The 11639-nt window shown below is 40.7% G+C and overlaps 1 long non-coding RNA gene across 1 annotated transcript in view; it reads right to left on the reverse strand.

Moving 5' to 3' along the window:
- Nucleotides 1-11067: 11067 nt before the first annotated feature.
- LOC108591121 (uncharacterized) overlaps nt 11068-11639 on the reverse strand; it is a 33514-nt gene continuing 32942 nt past the window's right edge. Inside the window, exon 3 of the long non-coding RNA XR_004741968.3 lies at nt 11068-11205. This is a non-coding gene — a long non-coding RNA (uncharacterized LOC108591121). The remainder of the gene's footprint in view (nt 11206-11639) is intronic.

Genomic DNA, 11639 nt, shown 5'->3' on the forward strand with positions numbered 1-11639 from the left:
TTCAGTAAATGAGCCTTCATTATTAAGCTAAGAAGTAGTAGGCACCTTCCTATCTCTCTCATCTCTCCCAAATAGTTTATTGTGCCCGATGAATAAGCAGGTTAATAAGTAGGTGGGCAGGTAGTACACAGATGTATCTTCTTTTCTGCTTCTCTGTCTATGGGAAACCAGTCTTTCCCTTTCTTAATCCGTGGATTTTGTTGGATGGACCAAGTAGATTAACTCTTTTTGAACGCAATAATGGAGTTGGTGGTTCTCACTCTGTTTCTGTCTCTCCCTGTCTCCCTCTCTCTTCTACTGAGATTATAGGCACAAAGGATCACATAAGCCTAAACTGTCAGGGTCCATCTTTCCAGAATGAGCAGAAAATCAGTCTGGGAATGAAGCCAGAACAGATGAAAGCACAGATAAAAGATGGAGAGAGAGAGAGAGAGAGAGAGAAAGACAATTCTTGTTTGATTTTTCTAGATCCAGCCATTGAAAAGCCACAAATACTCTTTTCTGCTATGCCTAATGTGAGTTTGAGTTCTGACACTTGACAAACTTATTACTGGAAAGGGTTGTATTCAAATGCTAACCATGCCAACTGTGAGGTCTGTGTTTTCTGCTTTATCTGTATTTTCTTTATTTTTTTACAATGATTATCTTTTACAGTCATGTGCTGCATAATGACAATGCAGTCAACCAAGAAACATATATACAACAGTGGTTCCATAAGATTAAAATCGAGCTGAAAAAGTCCTACCATCTAGTGATGTTGCAGCCATCTTAACATTGCAGCACAACATGTTACTCACATGACTGTGATGATGCTGATGTGAACAAACCTACTGTGCTGCCAGTCAGATAAAAGAAAAGCACATACAATTATGTATAGCACATAATACTTGATAGTGATAATAAAGGACTATGTTATTGGTTTATGTATTCACTATACCGTACCTCTTATCAGTATTTTAGAGTGTCTTCCTCTAACTTTAAAAACAAAAAGTTACCTATAAAACAGCCTTGGGCAGGCCCTTCAAAAGGTATTCCAGAAGAAAACACTGTTATCATAAAAGGTGACAGCCTCATGTGTGTTATTGCCCCTAAGACCTTCCAGTGGGACAAGATGTGAGGTGGAAGATAGTGATGGCGATCCTCACCCTGTATAGGCTTAGGCTGATGTGTGTGTTTGTTTTAGCTTTTAACAACAACAATAAAATTAGGTAGGAAATAGATTAAAGGCTTTAAAAATAGGAAAATACTTTTACAGAATAAGGATATAAAGAAAGAAACTATTTTCATAGTTTTACAATATGTTTGTGTTTTAAGCTGCATTTGCTACAAGGTCAAAAAGTTAAAAAAATGGTTTATAAAATTAAAAAATTACAATGAGCTACATTTAGCATATTATTGAAGAAAAAATATTTGTTACAAATTTAATGTAGCCTAAGTTCAGTGTTTATAAAGGCTACGGTAGGGCCAGTCACAGTGGCTCACACCTGTAAACTCAGCACTTTGGGAAGACAAGGTAGGAGGACCACTTGAGGCCAGGAGTTTGAGACCAGTCTAGGCAACACAGCAAGACTCATCTCTACAAAAAATTTAAAAATTAGCCAGGCATGGTGGCACATGCCTGTATTCCTAACTACTCAGAGGCTGAAGGGGATCACTTGATCTCAGAGTTTGAGGCTGCAGTCAGCTATGATTGTGCCACTGCACTCCAACCTAGGCTATCAAGTCTCAAAAATAAATTAATAAATAAAAATAAAGTCCACAGTAGTTTACAGTAATGTCCTAGGCCTTTACATTCACTCATGACTCATTCACTGATTCACCCAGAAATGCCCTATACAGGTATACTAATATGGTTTGGAGTTGTGTCCCCACCCAAATCTCATGTCAAATTGTAATCCCCAATATTGGAGGTGGGGCATGGTGGGAGGTGAATGGATCATGGGGGCAGATTTCCCCCTTGCTGTTCTCATGATAGTGAGTGAGTTCTCATGAGATCTGGTTGTTTGAAAGTGTGTGGCATCTCCTGCCTTGCTCTCTTCCTCCTGCTCCAGCATGTAGGTCATGCCTGCTTTCCCTTCGCCTTCCACCATGATTGTAAGTTTCCTGAGGCCTCCCCAGCCTCAGGAAGCTTCCTAAACAGCCCGTGGAACAGTGAGCCAACTACTCTTTTCTTTATAAATTACCCAGTCTCAGATAGTTCTTTCTAGCAATGCAAGAACAGATGAATACATGTACTATTTATTATCTTTTATACTGTTTTCAACTGTACTTTTTCTGTGTTTAGATATGTTAGATACACAACTACTTACCCTTGTATTATACTTGCCTACCAAACTCAGTACAGCAACATGCCATACAGATTTATAGCCTAGGAGCAATAGGCTGTGCCATCGAGCCTGAGTGAGAAGTAGGCCATACTATCTAGGTTTGTGTGAGCACACTCTATGATGCATACAGGATGATGAAATTGCCTGACAATGCATTTCTCAGAACATGTACCCATTGTTCAGCGATGCATGACTGTACTTGTATGATAAAAACAACTTACATATAAAAATGATTTAGTAGAGCTGGGGATATTACAAAAATAGCTGACTCAGACCCCATCCTTCTGGATTCCTCTTCCCATGATGGGAATGCCGCAGCCCCCAGGCTTGCATTTAATTCTGGCAGCTGTATACTTACACCTGCCTTATCTCTAGATAGCAGTTCCTAGGGCAATGGCCAGGTCTTATTTAATTTTGCAATCCCAGAACCCAGCACCATACCTGACACAATAATTATCACTCATTACGACTTAAAGGCACTCAAGATATTTATAATCTTGTTAGAAAAACAAGAGGCACATGGAGAAGGCCATGTGCATTGCTCAAAGCAACATATCATTGCCAAAATTCACAGTTCTAGCACTTATAAGAAATAGAATGAAAGAGAAGATCTAATGAGAATTGTCCCCATTTCTTTCCAATGCCATGTCTAGACCAGCACCATCAGTAGAAATATTATGTAAGCCACATGTGTAATTTTGCAGATGTTAAGTCCTGGGTGAGGAATTAACTTCTTGAACTAAAGACAATCCTGCATGTGTAGTTTTAGATTCTCTAGTAGCCCCATTTTAAGAAATACAGGAAACAGATGAATTAAGTTTAGTAGTTTATTACATTAAATCCAAAATATCTAAAATATTATCATTCAACATGTAGTTACTGAAAAATATCAAGATATTTTACTTCCTTTATTTATATGAAGTCTTAGATATTAGGATATGTATTTTACACCCACAGCACGTTTCAGTTCAGACTAGCCACATTTGAAGTGCTCAACAGCCACATGGGGCTAGTGATGCCATCCTGGAGAACAGGTCTATACAATTAAAACTCCCAGAATATGAAGTTGAATAACCTGTCCTTCAGTAACCCACATGCCTGCCCCTGAGTGTCCTATTGCGATCCAGAAACACACCTCCAGCATGCTCACCGCCTCTTCTCCCTGGGAGACCTGGAGTTACAAGATAAGCAGCAAGATGCAGATGCCACACCCAGCTTTCAATACCAGTGCCTGACCCAGAGGGTGGGCTCAATACATTTTAGGTCAATGTTGAACCCCCATTCTCTTTTCTTTCACAAAGAACCTGGTCTAATCAAAACACCAATATTTCTCCACCCCTTTACCACCATTTTTCAGAAGGAAATTCTAAGAAATAGAAGCAAACTACTTCAGGCAAGCAATTGAAGCAGGCTTCAAGAAACTGGTCACACCAACTACTTGAGATCCCCTCTCTGAAGAGAAAGGAGGAAAGAAAAGAAGAAAACAGAAACAGAGACTCCTGTTCAACACCTCTGAAGTCTACACCAAGTGACACTATTGGCCCAGGCTACCTTTTTTTTTTCACTCCTGTCTTTTGTTTGGCTGCTGTAATTTTTAAGTATTTGAGTTTGAACAAATTAACTCTGAAGGAAAGGGAGTTTCTACAACATGAAAGGGAAACAAGAAAATTTTAAATTCAGTGTATTTTCCAGCTTTCCATCTTTACACCAAAATAAAGTATTAACACTCATAAAAAATAATCATAATAAGCAAACTAAGGGCCAGGCACTGTGGCTCACGCCTGTTATCCCACCACTTTGGGAGGTCAAGGCAGGTGGATCACAAGATCAGGAGTTTGAGACCAGCCTGGCCAGTATGGTGAAACCCCGACTCTACCACAAAATACAAAAATTAGCTGGGTGTGTGGTGGGTGCCTCCAGCTACTCAGGAGGCTGAGGCAGGAGAATTGCTTGACTCCGAGAGGTGGAGGTTGCAGTGAGCCAAGATCGTACCACTGTACTCCAGCCTAGGTGACAGTGCAAGACTCTGTCTCAAAAAAAAAAAAAAAAGAAGAAGAAAACTAGGAAGCTCTGGAGCCCAAACAAAATAAGAAATCAAAAAATAAAATGCACTTTTAATGGTCCTGAACATCTCATTCCAAAACTATTTAAAAATTAGAATTCAAAGTTCCTTTTAAGTAGAGAAACACAATTTCACTGTCAAATAAAAAAATGTAATTCCCTTGTCAAAAAATCCCTTTATTTTCACTGAGTGTCACAGATTCAGAGCAGAAAATGGAAAAAGCTTCCCCCTGGCCTCTGCATATGATGGATGGCATGAAGGGCTATGTCCAAGGACTATTGGCAAAATCTCAGATGCCTTTAAAAAAATAAACAAAAAGCAAAAAACCTTTATGCTAAGGTTAGAGTCCCTGTTTGGAAGATTTCCAGAAAACCGCATATGCACAGCCTCAGTTTCATTCAGGCCAGATGAAGGAGGCAGCCCTGCTATCTGATTTGCTCCTAAGTGCCCAGTCATCACAGCAGCAGAAATAGAGACCTGCCACAGCCTCAGATAATGGCTGGACCTTGTTCTGGTGAATAACCCCAAGCCCAGATCTCTCTTTCAGCTACTCAGAGACTTTCATGAAAGTACAAAATGCAAGAATCCTACTGTTCATTTATCACCATCAATTGGGTTCAAACATGGCTGACCAGGAAGTGGAGGAAGAGAAAGAATGAAAGAGAGAGAAGTCGAAGCTGATGTTTCTCATCATAGATCAGAGCTCTGGGCTCTGGACAGAATACTGAGAGCTCAGCTGCTCACTTCCTCTGGCCACACGCAAGACCATATTTAAATCATTTCAAATTGAGGAGGAGTTTTTTTTTTAAGACCTCTAGAGGAGATAACATTCCCTCGGTAAATTATTCCCTGATTCAACAACCCTCAAGAAAATGGACCTTAATTCTATGTGATTTATATTCCTGCCACCACGGTTTCCAGCCCGCCTATGCTTTCAACACACAGTCACTGAGTTCCTATTAAGTACAAGGCCCATCCAAAGGGGACCCAAAGACAAAAGAGGCAGGCTGCAGGCTCCAGATGATTTCGGTTCAGTAGGGAACATTAGCCCCGTATACAAATAACCACACTCCAAGATAGGGAGTGCTAAGCAGCATAAGCTTATGGATCATGAGCTCGGACAGTTCACAGGAGGAACCCTTTGTCCTCACGGTGGCTGAAGAACAGCTGGCCTCCATCCCTTTGTTTGTCCTGGATAATCTCTTTCTTCCTCACCTTTTATTTGCTCTTTCCGTGGTTTCTTAAGGCTGTCAACATTTTGAGACATATGGAAGACACCGTATGAGATGGGAACACATCCTGTCTGATAGCAGAATGTTCACAGCCACAGGGACTCAATGTCACATACACTGTTTGGGGATGAATGTGGCTACTACTGACCAGCTGCCCCACCTGTTCCAGAACTTTCCTTTTGCACTCTTGCCAAATGTGTGTCCCATCTGCTATGTTAAAACTGAGATCAAAGATCAAAACAAGTATTAGACAGTGTATCCAGGGGCTCACTATCTGAAAATTGGGTAACATCTCTCCTATCCCTCTATCTTATGTCATTCCCTGACCTCATGGGAGTGCAACAGAGTGGTCATGGTCGCGCAGGACACCAGCCTTCTTACACTATGTGCTTACACTGGTGTGCTTGACTTGCCTCCCTAGTCAGTGGGTAGTTGTTTCTTATGTTTTTCTGTCTTCCTTGCTGCCAAACTATGTAACTCTTAATGAAAAATCTGTTTTGGCAGAGGAAATCATAAATAAGACTCTGAAAATTTAAGGGACTTATCCAAGTTCACACAACTTACGATGGAGTGGGAATTTGACCTCAGCTCTTCCACTTCTTGGCTTCCTCCACTGTGTGATGTTTCCTGTGCGCTCATCAGCTCTCCCCAACTATCCTGTGAGCTCCTGACTGTTCTGACATAGGTTCCTGGAAATGATTCCTCACGTTATTTTATCTACCCTACCATATCTTTTGCAGAGAACAAAATCAACAGATGCGGAAAGTGGTGGGGAGAAAAACATAGAAAGGTAAATACAAGTGGCAGCTCAAGATACAAACCTAAAACTGCCAGGTTTCCTAAGCACATGAATGTCACTTCCTATTCTCCTGAAATAATCCAAAAGAAAACTAGAGAGTTGTAACGCTTTACCAACAAACAGCACAGGTGATGGTGAGTGTCAAAGTACCAGCTACCCAGCAGAGGAGAAGCCCACTGGGTCTGCCTTCCACTCACACCCGGACCAAGACCCTCTCGATGAGATGAGGTCTATAGGCAAGGATGAACCATAGAAGTCAATATAACACATTCAAGGCCTGTTCAGACTTCAGACCCAGTTCAAAATTCATGAAGAGTAAGGAAGACCTGTCATCAACCATAGTTTGTCATTTCTGAATCAAAGGCAGGGTTGACCAAGGTAGAGGAAACTAGCTGCCCTAGCATGCATTTGATGCCCAAGGCAGACATAAAACTGAGGAGGTTTGGCTGGGCACGGTGGCTCACGCCTGTAATCCTAGCAGTTTGGGAGGCCGAGGTGGCAGATTGCCTGAGCTCAGAAGTTTGAGACCAGCCTGGGCAACAAGGTGAAACCCTGTCTCTACTAAAATAAAAGCAAAACTTAGCCAGGTGTGGTGGCATGTGCCTATAGTCCCAGCTACTCGGGAGGCTGAGGCAGGAAAATTGCTTGAACCTGGGAGGTGGAGGTTGCAGTGAGCCAAGATCATGCCACTACACTCCAGCCTGAGCAAGACTCTGTCTCCAAATAAAACATATAGATATATATATAGAGAGAGAGAGAGAAAGTTTTTTGTTTTGTTTTGGGATTTTTTTTACTTCTTAAATAAAAAAATTCAAGAAAAGAAAACAATATTCCCAGAAATAAAAGTAATGACTAATGGAGGTGGTACCCAATTGTTGTCAATGAATTTATGAAACTGGATACACTGTTTGAAAAGATAAAGGGCTTCTTGAAAGTCAAAGTGAAAATGTGTCATGGCTGGGTGCAGTGGCTCATGCCTGTCATCCCAGCATTTGGGGAGGCCAAGGCGGGCGATCAACTGAGGTTGGGATTTGGAGACCAGACTCGCCAACATGGTGAAACCTCATCTCTAAAAATACAAAAATTAGCCGGGTATGGTGGCACATGCCTGTAATCCCAGCTACTTGGGAGGCTGAAGCATGAGAATCACTTGAACCCAGGAGTGGGAGGTTACAGTGAGCCAAGATCACGCCACTGCACTCCAGCCTAGGAGACAGAGAGAGAGACTGTCTCAATCCAAAAAAAAACAAAAGAAAGAAATGAAAGTGTGTTATATAAAATAATACTAATCTGGAACTAAAACTTCAAATTGTTTCAACAGTATCTGGAAATCGGTGAGATATGTGAAATTTCTCACTTAGCTCAGGGAAAATTCAAATTTTTCCTTCTTAATTGACTAAAAACTAGGTTTACATATATATTTTAAGTTGACCCTAACCATAAGAGATAAAAATGGAATGTACAACTTCAAATCACTAGAGGGGAAAAAATAAAGTCTGATGCAATGATGTGGTAAAACTTTATCAAATAATACGTGACAAACAATTTTTGTAAAAGCTGATCTCATATTTTCACTTAAACTCAATTGTATTAAATTTGACAACATATATAGCTTTCATCATTTTTGTGGGATTTTTTATGTAAGATAATGCATAATATTAAAATATATTCAAATGAAATGAGACAAGGCATTTAAAATAGTAAGAATATGAAAAGATTTCTTCAAAGAGAGTCTGGCTTCCTTGTGTTTAAATTCATGTAATTTTGAAGGAGAGATGAGAGGTGTGTTGACACAGAGGATTGACAAGAGGTGCTAGAGTTCTTCAAAGGGGAAATATGTGTCTTGACTGGGAATATACCTAGATGAAACACTGGGTGTAAACTGAGGTCTTAAAGTGATGCCTTGACGGAAGGCAGGACTTACGCAGAGAACTAAATTCTCAGTATAAGAAATAACAAGATTTGGCTGGGCACAGTGGCTCACACCTGTAATCCCAGCACTTTGGGAGGCCGAAACATGCGGATCATTTGAGATCAGGAGTTGGAGACTAGCCTGGCCAACCTGGTGAAACCCCATCTCTACTAAAACATTAGCCTGGCATAGTGGTATATGCATGTAATCCTAGCTACTCAGGAGGCTGAGGCAGGAGAATCACTTGAACCCAGGAGGTGGAGGTTGCAGTGAGCTGAGATGGTGCCACTGCACTCCAGCCTGAGGGACAGAGCAAGACCCCATCTCAAAAAGAAAAGAAGGAAGAGAAGAGAAGGAACATGAAAGGAAGAGAAGAGAAAGAAGAGAAGAGAAGAGAAGAGAAGAGAAGAGAAGAGAAGAGAAGAGAAGAGAAGAGAAGAGAAGAGAAGAGAAGAGAAATAACAAGAGATGGAATTGAAATCAGAGAGAAAATGGCAGGAATTAGGGTGGGGATTGAGGGATGGAGAATAAAAGGAGTATTACAAACCAGGCAGCCTGCTGAAAAAAGGTAGATAGTGAGAAGCACCTAGACCAAAAATTTGCAAGGGCTGCAATATTATCTACTTTTTAATTTTTTTTTTTTGAGTCTTGCTCCATCACCCAGGCTGGAGTGCAGTGGCATTATTTCAGCTCACTGCAACCTCCGCCTCCCGGGTTCAAGCGATATTCTTGCCTCAGCCTCCCGAGCAGCTGGGACTACAGGCACACGCTATCACATCTGGCTAATTTTTGTATTTTTAGTAAAGACAGGATTTTGCCATGTTGACCATGCTGGTTTCAAACTCCTGACCTCAAGTGATCTACCCACCTCAGCCACCCAAAGTGCTAGGATTACAGGTGTGAGCCACCACACCCAACCATTATTTATTTTAATGATGCTATAATTTAAACTTATTTTAATTAAACAATTCCATTGTCCCAAAACTTCAGTGAATGTGTACTATACACACAGCCTGGTATGTGACAGAAAAAAAAGGACTTGGACAATGTTCTATGTGGGATGCACAGTTCATAAAAAGAACAGCACACAAATGTGAGTAAACCATGAACCGCACTAATCCACAGAAGCAGGACCCCAGGGCCAGAAGGAGGCAGGAGAAATGGCAGCACCCTGTCCGCCCAATGACCTGAGACATTCAGAAAGACTAAGTCTCTCATTGCACATGGGACAAGGTATTTGAGTCAAATCACAAAGGATCAGTTGGCCCTGAGTGACATTTTGGATACAGAATATATATTCTTTCATCATGACAACCGGAGGTCATACTTGGAAATCCAAAGCTTGAACTTTAGAGGTATTCTATAACAATAGCAAAATTGATGTTTGCCAAATAAAATAGAATGGCTCAAAACTCAAATGAAAAAATGAGTTATAAAAAATGTACATATGAGTTTATATAACAAATATATTTATAAAGAAAGTAAAGAATTATATATTTCTATATAATTCTAAAGTACTAAGTCCTCAACCCAGAAAAGCAAAAGGTTCAAGTTATGCTAAGGAATAAAGGTCTTTCTAATTAAGAAGTAAAATATCTCCTTTTCTAAATAGGTCTAAAACAAATTTAAAATATAAATGAGAACAACTTAAACACAGTATGAAAAGAAACGAAAATCATATACAGGTTATACCTGATAAAACAGTGGCTCATTTTTAATTTCCTGGTAAAGGAAATGAATGAGTCAAAGGAATAGAAATTTCTGGTTAATGAGAGATCAAAGCTGACTGTGATCCAACCAGCAAGAAAAGAAAATAAAACATTGAGAAAGATCATGGACAATAGATTCTGAAATCAGAACAGGTCTTCTAGAAAGCCTTGAGCCACAATGTGATAAGGAGAAAACAGAAAAGGAAGAAGGAAGACAGAATAGGTCAGGGACTTCTTCCTGATGACTCAGGTAATGATCTGTAACCATCTCAAGATTCCAAATCCTCATGAACAACAGGCCCTTTGGAATGGCTGAAGGGAGAGGATTCTCCTACCTCCACAAACCAAAAACTCCAGAGGATCTCCCTTTCCATCAATGTGGCGCATCTCTGATCATGGGCTTCACACAATTCCTGTGTAACTCCATCTAGCCTGTAAGCCCCAGAAGGCTGGAGAGGAAAGCCATTCCTTTCTTGAGTAACAAACTATCACCCTCAGAGTGTGGTCGTCCACGTTCACCCTTGCTTCTAACACCACTGGCTGAGTGTTTCATATGTGTCGAGTTTGTCTGTTGAGGAAATATCTTCAAGCCCATGATTTTTCTATACCACTGCATCAAATTCAGGATGAAACATACCATGCATAGTCAATAAATACTAAGAAACAGCTTTTCAAATGTTTGGAATATTTTTTCTAATTATTTCCTCCTACTTGAGATCAGAAAACTAAACAAAGTCATTTGTTTTCTCTGGGTCATGTTTAGAGATGTCCACTCATCCCTTCACCTTTCTGGGCCTTGAGTCTTCGTCTGTATAATAAAGAAACTTAATAAGGAAACTTGACTAGGGACCTCTAATGTTATCCTCCAGCTCCAGACTTCTGGGACTGCCTCAGTCTAAGCACGTGATGGCATCTTTCCTAAGACATGTTCCTCCAATTCCCTATGTCCAATCAGAAGAGAGGAGCGGAAGAGAGGCCTGGGTAGGTAACATAGCAGAGAATTTGTACCTTGGAGAATCAGGAGTTGGCCAAGTTCTGATCTTGGTCTCCCCTCTTTCTTTCTTTTCTCCTGCTTGGCTCACCTTTCTGAATTGGCATTTATAAAACTGATCCTCTCTGGTTCCAGTTTCTTTTTATTTTTTGGTTAGTAGCTCCAATAGAGGCCTGAAATAAACCAAGGAAAGGCTTATTGAAAGAGAAACAAATTCCCTTAGATGTACTGTGAGGGGTGACTACGTTTGGGGCATTCCAACCCAACTAAATGAACCACCTGGAAAAGAAACACTTCCACACTTGACCAGACACCCTTCCAAAATGTTTTTTTTTTTTTTTTTTTTAAACAGAGTTTTGCTCTTGTTGCCTGGAATGCAATGGTGTGATCTCAGTCACTGCAACCTTCACCTCCCAGGTTTAAATTATTCTCCTACCTCAACCTCTCAAGTATCTGGGATCACGGTCATGTGCCACCACACCTGGCTAATTTTGTATTTTAGTAGAGATGGGGTTTTACCATGTTGGTCAGGCTGGTCTTGAACTCCTGACCTCAGGTGATCCACCTGCCTCGGTCTCCCAAGGCCTCCCTGGGATTACAGGTGTAA

Source organism: Callithrix jacchus, chromosome 1 (assembly GCF_049354715.1).
Source record: "Callithrix jacchus isolate 240 chromosome 1, calJac240_pri, whole genome shotgun sequence".
In the NCBI taxonomy this organism is placed as follows: Eukaryota; Metazoa; Chordata; class Mammalia; order Primates; family Cebidae; genus Callithrix; species Callithrix jacchus.